Source organism: Falco rusticolus, chromosome 7 (assembly GCF_015220075.1).
Source record: "Falco rusticolus isolate bFalRus1 chromosome 7, bFalRus1.pri, whole genome shotgun sequence".
In the NCBI taxonomy this organism is placed as follows: domain Eukaryota; kingdom Metazoa; phylum Chordata; class Aves; order Falconiformes; family Falconidae; genus Falco; species Falco rusticolus.
The window spans coordinates 5,929,915-5,943,640 of record NC_051193.1 but is presented as its reverse complement, the minus strand read 5'-3'; positions in this window follow the sequence as shown (position 1 = coordinate 5,943,640).

The window sequence follows — 13,726 nt, the reverse complement described above, 5'->3', positions numbered from 1 at the left end:
TCTGAAAAAACACAGCAAACAGGCGAATATAAAAGCAAAAAGTACAAACTAAGACTTCCACCCCACCCCACGTTTATTAACGTGGCTTTATAGCAGCAATGCAGCTCCTCCTAACCCCCCATGTAGCAAACAGAGCGGCTGACACAAGCCGATCTCTACTCAGGCAGCAGCACCCATGTGCAAGCCTGCACATGCAGACGCAGCTTGGCGCTGTCAGGTTTGATACTTGTGAGCTGAGTCTGCCTCTTCTTGTTTTTTTTCTCAACAGCCAGCATACGGACTAAGGAATGTGTCAAACCCCTGTCCCAGGCAGGGACTACAAGAACAACATTGGCCATTCGTTGTATTTCTACATAAAATGCATTTCTAGCCATGCTTATAAAGACGTCTCTCTCAACTATACACAGCGTGATAAGTGAGAGATCAAGAACCCAAAACCTCATGATTTTTTGCAGCGAGCTGGTCTGCATTCTGTAGTGAGTCCTTAAATTATTTAGTGTGCTGGCAGAAATTTTTCTAAATCCTTTGACAGTTGATGGTATATTTTAATTTTGGAAATGTTTTTCAAATAAATAGCAATAATGAAGCCCATCTTCTGGCTTGTGCTAGTAATTTTGATATGCAAACTGTTCTGTGCTCTCTACTCTTGCTCGTTTTTCATGTAGGCATAATTTTCAGGCTTCAGTGTTAACATCGAAGATTAATGGGCCTGTTCCTAGTTCTAAGAGTATTGTTTCAGCTGCCTGTATACTGAGGCAAAATCACTGCACTGATGTATGAATACTTCACCTCGCACAGTTTAGGTTCATAACCATTAAAATATACTTGACTCTTTCTCATGGAAACTTTGATTTGAGAGAAACATAATTCTTAAACGTTCTGTGGCAGTTTTCATACTTTTCAGCTCATGTCATAGGTAAAACTTTGTGTAGACGTCTTTGATTTGCTGGTAATTTATAGCCCGACCAGTTTGTTTCCCTCCACCTTTTTCTGTCCTTCTAGGACTTATCTGCATTTAATTACATATTGTGTCAGTCTCAACAAACTGCAGCCAGGGATGCAGATCTCACTGTGCAAGGCCTGATACAAACACCAAAGTAGTTTCTGCCCAGTCCTACCATCGCAGCTAACACAGGACTTATCTCTGTCCTGTCTTTCTTGTTCTTGTGTCTCCCCCTCCCTCCCACCCTATTCCATCAAGCCTCTTCTGCTTTCTGGCCGTGACCTACCTGCCACTCGCTTGCTGTCTTGGCCGTGGCATACTTTCTCCCCCACCAGCACATTTAATTGCAATGCTCCATTTCATTATTAGCTTGTCACCACCTTTATCAAGTCACCTTTCCTAACATATCTAGCCACAAAGCTTCCCTGTGTAGCTTGTCATCGGTTTTCCACATTAAGGCTTGTCTAAAGCCACATGCGAAAGATTCTATGAGACATAGTGACTGTAGTGCTGTATTTATTTCTGAATAAAGAGCATCATCAGTGAATGGTGTTACTGTACAGACTTACTGTGTGCCCAGCTCCTGCAGGCTCCTTGCACAGAAATGTGTCTGTGTGTCAGTCAAACAAAGCCTTTCCCTTCGTGGGGACTTCAGGGATCTCTCGGCAGTGGTCTCTACATGCACATGGGGACCCCAAGGTCATTAAGTCAAGACAAGTCTTCCTATTCATTTCAGTTAGTGTTGGATCGGATTCTTGAGCATAGTGAGTTAATTAAACAAGTTAGCAACTGCATGTGCTCTAGGGGGGCAGGCATCGAGCATGCTTAATGTGGTATTCTGCTGCCTCGCAAGCGCAGGGTGGAGCACCGTCAGCCAGATTTAGCCTCCCCAGGAGTGCAGCCAGGGAGACGAGCCGGGTTTCTGTGGACAGGCAACCACAGAACCATTGTTTTCCATGTTGCAACCCCAAATTTCTAGCTTGTGGCACTGAAGTCCTTTTCAAAGTATGGTTTAGCTTATTTTAAGTGCATTTTACACATGGGTAAAATCAAGCAAGGCAGAGGACCAGTGGCAGATGGTCAGTGACACAGCCAGGAATGGAATGGAGATCTTCCCTGTCCCAGGACATGGTTTTAACAGATTTTGTCTCAGGATTGTGAGATTTGACTGCTTACAATTCATGAGGCTTTAGCAGTGCTCAAAGGAAAGCAAAAAAAAAAAAAAATGGGGGTGGGGGAATGACGATGGTACAGCTATTACTGTTGACAGTATTTCCTGGCAGAGACTGGCTTCCATAGGCAAAACTATTTCAGTTTCTTAAGTACACAATTTGGGGCTTAATCTGTTCACTTTCTTAGCAGTTTTATTCCTTTTGAAGTCTCTTGGCTGTGCTATGTGCACTGCTCATTTATGGCTACAGGGGGGAAGAATGAGTCTCCAAAAGAACCCAACGCAACATCTTTCAAGTAGACACAGCATATCTGTAACCTTGGTAAAAATAACTATAAAGATAATGATAATGGATAATTATAAACCATGTAACTGGCAAAACAACACTCTGCATTTCAGAGGATGAATTGCCTTACCCTGTCCAGTAACCCACTTTACGGTGCAGTAATGGATCTACATCCGGAGGGTTATGCAATGAAATTGAGCCTTTGGCAAGCTGGAATCACGCTGGAAATGAAGCAACATCTTTGCGGGTTTTTTTATATATGCACATTTGAAAATCTGGAACTTATCCCTTTTGACATAAAGAGACCATCCCTGCTTGGGATGATTAAATTCTAGGACAGATTATGAAATAATAAAGTATTTAAATATTATGATGCAGCAGTACAACAGTGCAGTTATCCTTCCTTTTACTGCTTCAAGTATAGTATTTCTGAAAAGCTTTTTGCACTCCAGGGAAACTACTGATCATAAATTATAGAAGAGGCAATAGAATATCATGCATGTATGCAAAAAAAAAAAAAAAAAAGAAAAGAAAAAAGAAAAAAAAAAGAAGAGGTTTCAGACCCTTCTCTAGATAAAGAACTTACTGAAGCAGCTAAAAATATGGAGAAATGAAGCGAACACAGGGCCTGATCCAAAGGCCGCTGAACTCAGAAGGAGCACTGCGGGAGGGTTCATTAGGCACCAGTCTCATGTATGTCATGAATTACTATTCACCAAATGCAAATGAAGAATGTTATTGTATATGAGTAAGGATAAAGTCTAATTGCAATGTCTAGGAATTCCACTTGGATAAAATGAGCAGATTTTTCTCCAGCAGGTAGACTTTCTCAGCAAGGATTTATTGCCAATATTTATGTGAGAATTCCTAGTCCCAAAAGCACAGAAATGCTGGGAAACAAAAAGGAAAGAAAATATATCCAAAGAGGAGACCCAAATGTTTCCAAGTCACCTCTATAAATAGAAATCTGATGCAAACTCATTATCATTTCACTTTTCAGTACTGATTTGCTTCCTCAGGATTTCAGAGTGTGCATCTGAGAATTTAGACTGTGCATCATAAAGTTTCCCTCAGCAAATGCTAGAACTACTCACAAGGCATTGCAGCATGGCAGCAGCTATCAAATATCAAATGATGACAGACCCAGTGGATGGCCATTGGTATTGTTTGGTGAGAAAACAGTTAACATCATGCTTGGCTGTGTTGCTGGCAGTAGGGGTATCAAGGAGCGATGCCATACCTCTTCTCCTGTTGATAGTAGGCAAATAGGGATGTACAGCTGGAGCATATTTCTGGAATGGCTCTTCCCATAGACACTGGAAGCTCCAAAAGAAATGCTTGCAGCAGATTGTTTGAGAACGGGATGGCAGAAGGGTTGCTTGAGGCTGACCCAAGTCCTAGTGCACGTACCAAACCCAACCTGTTGTCTGTTCCAGCACTAACCTGGTTTACGTATTGCTCTCATCAGTAAAGCAAGAGAACAAAAGCTTCTCTTTGTGGACTAATATCAGGAAGGAAATTATGCATGCAGATCCGCCAACAAAAATAACAGTCTCGGGGTGTAAATGTACACACTGATACTGCTGTTTCGTTGCTATTTTCAGCAGTCCCTGTACCCTCATGGGTGAGAGTAAGGACTTAACTGCTATTTCTGCTGTTTGTGCATCAGCCTTAAAGGTTCAATTTGGACTCATGCTCTTTGGCCCATCTGGAGGTGATTTCTGCAAACAGCAGTCTTTTCTCTGAATTAGTCCAATTCATCACCCAGAGCCACACCATGTGATACTGTGGTGCTGTGGGTATCTTCTCTCACATCAGATATAAACCCACTTTCCTTCATTAAACATCTCGGTTCCTTATTATTTGCACTTTTATTTAACTTCAGGTCATGCCTAGGCCAAGTAATTGCATTTCACACCTAAGCGTTCCCCACAGTTTTGTCTGGCCAAGATACTTACTTCAGGCTCTAAACTCTGGTGCAGTCCTGCTGTTTAAAGTTTTTGTATTTTGTTGGAGAGAACACTTATGTCATGGTGGGTTAAGTGAAGTGTATCTATCAGTTAACCACTTCTCAGGAGTACTATTAGGCTTAATTAATGTTTGTAGAACGCTATCGAGATTCTCAAGAGAAGCAGCTATAGAAGTGCAAAGGATTAAAATTAATTTAAAACTCCCTAATTTTTGAGTAAATGGCTAACAACACTTAAGCTGATATTCTCCAAGTAAAACTATTTTTTTTGATTCTTAGACAAAACATTTTGAAATTGGGGGTTCCATTTTCCACCACCACTGTGTGATGCATTTTGATTTTTATTGTCCTTTGACATCCTTTGATATATCCAGGCACATAACATAGCTTGCTTTAGTTCAGGAAACACTGTCCAATATATGTAAGTCAGATTAAAATACAACAAACGACCAAAATCACTAAATTAATAAACTCAAAGGCAGTCCACATCGCGATTTTCCTTTAATATATTAAGTATTTGAACCAAAAAGCCTGTAATTAATATTATGAAATAATTTCCATACTTATTTAAAAGACATCTCATTTACATAAATAGTCATTATCTGGAAATAGATCATTAACATTCAGAAAACTGACAAGCCAGATTGAGAGCAGTCAAGATGTACCAAAGAGATTTGCAAGACTCCCTGTTTGAAACTGTTCTGAGAGAAAAATCTCGGCTCCTGAACAAGCTTAAAGAAGACCCGCTTTGGAAATACAAGCCGTGCTTCATCCACATGACATCACCAAACAGAACAGTTATTTTGTGCGGTGAGAGAACATTGGGTCAGTCTTCTCACTAACTGTCATGGAGGGTTTCCAAGAAAATGCATCTGACACATCTGCACTGAAAATCTGACCCAGATTATAGCCGATGTCCTCATAACACAGTTTTTCTGCTTTTCTGAAACCCTGCAGCATTAAAGCATACCTTTTAAAATACTTCTGTTTTTCAAAATACTTTCAGTACCTTCAAATTTTGCATCTTGTCAGAAAACATATTATGCAGAAAAGAGAAAGAAGAAAGAAATGGCACTTCCATGTTTCTATTTGCAATCTAGATTCTTCACTCCTCAGCTATTAGCTAGAGAGTCACAGGTATTTAAAAATATGTCCTGGTTGACTGAAAGAACGCACGTCAAGCCCTGCTGTTAGTGCTTTTGCCATCCAAGATCCAGAACACTCATTATTAGAATTTTTTCTAGGTAGAAACAAACTCACCAATTTTTTAAAAGCTACAGCTACAGAACATGTTCAAAAAAATGTTGCAGTTGCCCTGTTAAGCAGACCTGTGTCTATCCTTTTTCAGCGTAAGACACTTCTTTGAAGTGTAAGTGTAAGCCCACCAGAGTAAGGTGATACAATACAATCTTCCCTGTTTGGACATTTTTCTTACTAAGTCCTAAAGAATGGAGGTTGTCCCGAGTACTGAGTCATGAGGATTTCATCTCAATATTGATATTTTTAGTATCTTGGGTCGTTTTAAAATCTGTATCTGTATCACTGCCCAGCTCCTCTCCTAATTATCTGAAATTCTTTTCTTCTGTAACTGCTTTGGAATGTTCCCTTATATTATTGCAAATACTGGCCTTATTATATTGGGTCCTAATTATACTCACGTATCGATTCGGTTAGGTGAGAGTGTACTTGTTTAAAATGTGAGCAACTGCTGAGAAACTGAGGAAAGACAGAGTAACGACATTACATCTGAGCGGTGAGCCATCGTGAGTACAGATCAGATCAAGCTTCTGCCCTTTTCTGAGCTCTCTGATGATCTGGTCCAGCTTACCTGAAGGAGCCCCTAACCTCAACAGACCCCTCATGCAGTCAGAACTCAAACTTACATTTGCATTCCTTCGACTGACACCTCGACATGGAAGCCTGGAGGAGATGAACGGTTTCGTAGCAGCTAGTCCATAACCTGGAGCTGTCAAAGGAGAGTGAACACAAACCAAAGCACCTTGAGAGTAAAACACAAAACCTACTTGTTTAGCCCAAGCTGCCCCAAATAATACTATGGATCTGCTCAATCTCATCCACTTAAGTCCCAAAATCAATGTGCTGAGAGCAGAAGAGGAAGAGTGTCGTATCTGATCGGATTCATACCTGGAGGAGGCCCTCTGCTGCAGCTGGAGGGAGCTCTATAGAACAAGGCAGGCAGAGAGAACTGTGGATTAATTAAACTCCTTCATCACCTTCTTGAAAAAAGTACGATCAAATGCTGATGCAATAGAAGTAGTTCATGTAACCAAGTTTGAATTTTACTCATAATGATGCAACAAAATTATATTAATATATGGAAATGTAAAAAATCACAGTCTGACTTTTAATACAAAAAAGAATACTTCCCATATAGGTAATGAGATTGGAGGAAATGTCCTTGGCAAGTCAATTTGTTCCATGCTGCTGATGGTTCCTGTTAGTGACAAGGATTTTTTTCAAGAAGGAAACAATGGAAAACAGATGCAAAAGCATTTACCAGAAGGCCAGGCAACAGCAGCTTTTCCAAAATGTCAAGTGTGCAGAGTAGAGTCAATTTAAAAGAGAATTAATTATTTAAACTGAATTAATTTGACTACAATGAAGCCCTGTTAAGCCATCTCATCCATCCTGCTTCCTACTGTGCTACCCCTTACAGTCTAAGTCTCAATACTGACCTCTATTTCCAAATACTTTAATGGAAAAATCCCTTAACCAGTCATAGTACCAATACGATGCTTTTAAAATATATTTACTGCATCCCTTCCAGGAACTCACCCAAACTATCGTGCTCACCTCCTCCACATTCATATGATTTTAACCCCTGGGTCCCCATTTTTTCCCTTTTCCTCTTTCAGCTTTTACTTCTTGTGACATTTTCCTAGACGTTTCAGGCAATTTCCATCGCTGCATTCATCAGATCCATCTTTTTCCTGCAAATCTGCCTTTTGCATAAAGTCCCTCATATCATCATTTTCAACAACTTTTCTCCTGTGCTTCATGTGTTGCCTTGTTGTTTCTTGCCTTTGGAGAAAGGAAGGTGACAGAATTTTAGGTCTACAGCTTTCAGATGGAAGTTCATTTTCTCAGAAGCTTATCCATACCTATTTCCCCTGGAACCACTTGTCCCAAAGTGCTTCCTTTCCTTCAAGGACGTGGACCTTAATGTTGTAATACAACAGATCGTCACCTGCAGAAGGACTGCTCAAGGAACCGCTGTGCCCACTGTTTGCGTTTTCCAGGTCAGGACAGATTTGCAACGCTATTGACGTTATAGAAGTGGCAATAATAGTTACCTGGTGCTCTTTTTCCTTGACAGCATTATGTGAAATGTGGCAAGTATCTGCAGAGCCACTGTTGCTCTGAAACCTTTAGTTTCCCCCCAGGGAATATCTATAACTGTGTCTACCAGGGATGGGCCAAAGCTGTCACTTCTGGTTTCCAGTTTCAGCATGGGCAAAGGAACCATTCCAAACCCATCCTTTTCTGTTACTGTTAAAAACTTGAAGCAAAAACATCTGTGCTAGGTTTTACATAAAGTAAATTCCTTTATGCCTTCTATTTCATGGAAGAAAAAGAATTCCTGCCTATTAAGCAATAAACTTAATTGCCCTGGGTCTTGCCTTTACTGGGAATGCATATCAATTTAAATACATCAGTGTAAAAATCAGGCTCATTAAATTAGCTCAAAGCCCTAAAATAGATTGAATACTGTTTTAACACTTGCATACAGTCATTTATATTAAAGTTATAATTTGTAGGAGCTCATAATGAATATAAACAGGAATTAAAACACCTGAGGTGCAACAAAAAATGTTTAATTGATTTTTAAATTGACAGTCAGGAACTCTCTTCTGTAGCATATTAAAGGCCTTGGAGGAGTACAGTTGGTTGGGATGTACCACTCCTTATTTCATGGTATACTAGAAACAACACATAAAATGTGAGCACAGTGAGGCCAAACTAACACCTTCACTCTGCCCACTATACCAAGGGATGTGAACTGAAGTCGGTGAAAAATTTCACCACAGAGATGTAACCCAGCAGATGCTAATTCACTTTTAATTTTTTTTAACCTAAAGCATGCGACTGCCATCAAGCACCACATGTAACTGCTGTTCAGTTGCTGTAACATAAAGGCATTGCGTGGCGTCCTCTCTGTCAACAGTCCCCATCAAAAGGCCAGGTCAAACTGGAAAGGATCCTATGGAAGGTCCAAAGAGACACAATTCATTAATGATACTTAAATTAATCTTCATAGACCTGCGGTAATGTAGTATTTTTTACATTCTTTTTTACACTGGCATTTTCTTGTAGTGTGAGGGGAATGACTCATGTACATACGGAACAATTTGAGGGAGTTCTTAGAAACCATAATATTTTGCTTGATCATTCATAACCAAATACGTAAAGAACTGTTCACACTATCACTATTGCGCAGCTTGTATTAGATCTCCATAGTTACACTTGGCATAACAAGTACAAAACCGAAGTGTCTTTGCAGGGCTGATAAGCAGGCAGGAAGCAAGTGAACATCTGCTACAGCTTTAGATGGTTTTGCCTTCAGCGACCGCTGAGAAACTTCAGGCTCTGCATTCCACGTACTGCTTGCTTGGCCTTTGACACTAGCAGCTGTTGAACAGGAGACGTAAAATGTTATACCTACAGGAAAGGAGGTGCATTATTTTCTAAAGGAGTCTTGAGATGTTTAATGGGGTTTTTTTCTTTCCATTTTCTGATCACTAGAAACGCTGGATAGCAGACACTGCAGATGGAGTTATCTCCTGAAGGTCAACCACTTCCTATTTTACAGGGTTTTTTTCCTAATGTTCTGTTTTCCTTTCCAAAACTGCTTTGTTTTGTTTTGTTTTGTTTTGTTTTGTTCTGGTTTAAACACCAGAAACAATTGTGCCATATACTGAATAGCAATTATAATCATTGTAAGGAAACCATGTGCTTCCCTGAATCAGGGCTGGGGCTTCCAGTCCAGGCAATCTGTCTTCTTGTAGCATAACGGCATTGCTAGAGCATGGACAGCCAAGGAACAGAGTTATGCAAAATAAACAGCAAACAATTTTGAGCAAACCATTTCTCTGTTTAAAAAAAGAGCTGTTGAAAATGATGTTTTACAAATGAGCTCAGCCATCGAGTGCAGATTCTCTGCTTGTGTATGTGGAGAAAATCTCTGCTCCAGATAGTTCAGCAGTTCTCCACCTACAGAGTACTTTCATTTGCATGGAAAACTACTAACAGAGAACAAGTGACAGCAGCATATTTCTGAGAATATTGAGGCCCATGTACTGTAAATGCATCTTCATGTACTTTCTCTGAGATTGTAAGTTTGGCTAGGAAATTACAACAGTTCTGATGAAATCGGATTTAGCCATATATGGTAGATCCTTTGGATCTGACGCAATGCAATGAAAATGGATTTCAGAGTAACAACGAGAAAGATGAAGACACTACTCCAGAGTTATGTAAGTGTAACTGAGAAGAGAATTTTGCCCATAAATTCTGTGTTCTGTGCTTTGCAGTTGTATGCAGTTTTTTATATGTGGTACTCTTAAACTGCAGATGGATGCTGTTTTGCCAGAAAATGAATGAAATACAAAGATGACTTCAAACATTTGCAGGAGCCATGCTGACACTCAAAATAAAGAAACATCGAGGAACTTTCCTAGTGAGACCATAAAAGCAGAGATACAGTGATCAAAGCAAGAAAAGACAAGACATACTCCATCCCTAATGCAAGATGCTTTCTCTTTCTAGGACTAAGGGCCTACCTGGCACCGAGATGTTACGGTAGTCCACAAATACAGTATATGATCTGATCATCTCCGTGGCCTCCTCTGGACTTACTCCATGTGCTTCTCATGTTGGGGGCCCCAGAGCTGAACACAGTGCTGCAGGGGGGGGTCTCATGGAGCGGAGCGAGGGGGAGGATCCCCTCCCCTGACCTGCTGGCCACGCCGCTGCTGATGCAGCCCAGGATACAGTTCACTCCCTGGGCTGCAAACGATGCTATTATCTTCCAGATTTCACAGGGAACTGAATTATTGAAGCTGTATTCATATTAGAATAATTAAATATCTGTCTTGAAGTGTGTGCACGTAGCATGTAATCAGCTTGGAAACAGGCCAACACTTGAAGAAATATTTAGGAGAATTGCAGAATCAATGCATCAATTCCCATTAATTTGGTATCAGAGGAAACAAATGTGTACCTGTCTGAAGCGTGTGTGCTCCCCTCAGAGATGTACTAAAACAGGCATCTTCTGTCTGCCTGCCTTCTCTGTGCCCTCCAAACATCAGAAACCAGGGGCAGCATGGGGGAAACCTGGTCTGGCTCCAAAATCTAATTAAGCCAGTTTTAGTAACCCAATATCTCAGCCAACTTGTACACAAACTCTTGGCGAAGTCCAAGCCATCCCAAACTCTACCCCATCCACTGCACTGAGTTCCTTGTTGTTCCCCTGGTGCTCCAGCCTCTCTAAAATACATCTCCACTCCAGGGCAGGGAACATCCAGGCAAGCTGAGACAGACCTCCTTTCAGTCTGTCAAAGCCGTAAGCTGTAATTCTGCACAGTAGAGAGACAAGATTAATGACTAATTGTAATCGAGAGTGCATTTTAAACCAGCCAGATTTTTTGATCGGTCCAGGCTTCACAACCAAAATGATTCTATGATTCTATAAAATGTGCTCTGCTCCAAATATCTTGCACATATTCCTTGCTGCCCAACTGGCTACTGAGAGGAATCTTATCCCAGAAGGTTTGCTCGAGCACACGAGATGCATTTTTAGCATTCCCAAAGGTGCGCGTTCTCACAGAGCTGAGAATGCAACCTGTCTGACAGCAGCTTTCCAGAGAAAGGAGCAGGAAAGAGGCAATGGGTGATGAGATTAGCCCCCATGGAAGGCGGCTCCTGCTTGGAATATCAACACATCTTTTCAGTCTCTCTTGTTGTGACTGTTTGTGCTTTTATCAAATTTTCAGTTTGCTTCTTCAGCTACGGGACCAGATGGCTCCCATGCATAATGCACTGAATCATGGCAAGGCTTGAGGTATTTGTTATGTATAACAGCAAACACATGCGCTGGACCAGGTTAAACTCTTTCACAGTTAGCATATGGTGCATGCTGCATATGGATGGTAGTACAGCAGGTATCTATATATACATACAGTCAGGAGATTGGAGTATTTTTTCTTCTTTCAGGTTGTCAGGAAAATGACTGTCATACCTTCAACACAAATAGCAAGAAATAGAGGCAGTGCAGTAACACATGGCAGAGGACAGATGCTAGGCACTTCCTGTGATGCGCAATGCCTGATGGCAAGGAATCCTGGTGGGCCAAGGACAGGAGGCTCTTGTTCCCCCTCTGATTCCCCCTTGCAGCTTGTGATTAAACTGGTGCTGACACCTTGCCCGGAGCCTATTTGCACAGCCAATAGCCATGGGCAGTACTCCTGGCCATGAAGCACCTACTGAAAAAGGAGATAACCTCATTGTTTGAGAGCATCTTTGCCTCTGGCATTTTTTAAATAGACAAAACCTCCTGATTTTGTCCTCACTTGCCTTACATAGATCTGGGGTAGATTCAAGATGTGGCATCCCTGTGAAACTGGAGTGAATGGGAGGGGTGTTTGCAAATGCAGCAGTCGCTGCTTGGTGAAGGGCAGGGTTCATACAGGATGGGATTTGTGCTTCAGGGACAAGACCATAAAAATCACCCGATAGTCCTCCCTTGCTGATATATTGCAAAGACCCATTTCTGAGCGCTGAAAGACACCAGAATAATGAAAGATGCTTTTTAGATACCAAGGAGGTGACTGTTTCGGAGAATTCTAAACTGTCATGCTGGGACTCAGTACAAGTAACAGATCCCAAGGTGGTTGAGGGATGTCCCAAATAGCACACCTGGATACTCTGGGTCGCACGATGAAGGAGCAGCTGAGCAGCCAGCCACTTTCCAATGGCCATGCTCCACCCCAAGTATTTTCTGGAATGAAAAAAATTCTCCTTTGGCTATTTTTCAGTCTGCTTTTCTTCGTATGTATTTGACATGCCCTCTGTGTTCGGAGTGACAGGACACCTCATGAGCGGGTGCTGTGCTGGCCTTTGCACACAGGCGTGAGCGCTGGCAAGCAGCGGGACACCCATCAAGGACTGGGACAGTGACCAGGAATGTCAAAACTGCAGCCTGTGCAGAGCGGCTCTGATGGAGGTTAACGCGTGTTGCCACCACCTTTGAGGTCAGCATTGGGCTCACTTTAGCAGCCCTATAAATAGATGCCCAAGGTTGACTGAGAAGAGGCTTTGGCTCTGATGGATCTGGTTTAACATTCCCAAGAGAGGAAGGCAAATTCTTTTCCTTTTTCTCTTCTAGCCTCTAACCTTGAGTCGGTCTCTGTGGGAAACATTAGTGGCATTTGCCAGAAGAGCTGCCGCTGTGAGCCAGATGTCCTGCTGTGTTGCACAAAGCATATGTACCTGCAAACCTAGACCTAATTCCACTAGGGACTGAAACTAATTCCTCACTGGCAAAACTAGGGAAAAAACCCAAACAAACTTGAACCTAATTGCTTGGAAACAGTCGGACACCTAGTGGATTTATAGGGAATATCTTTGGGATTATGAGCAACATTTTGTCATTTTCTTGGCAAAACCAACGACGAATATATTTAGAGAGGAATCATTGTAAAATCAGGGTTTCTATTTAATAAATTAATCTTGTTATAGCTGTTACAGCCTCCGGTTTGCCTGAAGAAGTTATTGTGTTCTATAAAAAACCAACGAGCTTTGTTTGAATGACAAAAAAAAAAAAAAGAAAAAAAAAAAAAAGATGAGGAGCTGGATGGTTCCCAAGGTCTGGGAACAGGAGGAAGGGTATACTGCCAGATCAAAGCCATCCCAGTTGTTCCATCTGACAGCTCTCTAATGATCTTAATGAGCAAAGTTTTATAGTCTCAGCCTGGCTCCCCGGATAATTGTACAGCTTCACAACAAGCATTGCCACGCTGAGCACAGCCAGCCAGCTCTGTTGGTTGTTTCAGCAGTGAATGAATTGGCCACAGAAATCAAACTGCCTTCTTCATTCCCCAGGGCTGATCTTTTGAATCCAAACTAGAATAGGATGTGATGTGATAATGCTTGCACTGCTGTCGTTGACATTGTAGCTGTCTGGTAGCAACACCAACATCAAGCAGATTTTGACCCTTGATAGGAAATAAAACCCTGTAGTAGGGTGTAGTAAGAGGAAAAAGATTTTGAACCATGTCACAGAAATTATATCTTGGCCAGAAATTATCCTGAAGCTGCCAGTATTATCTCGCTAATATG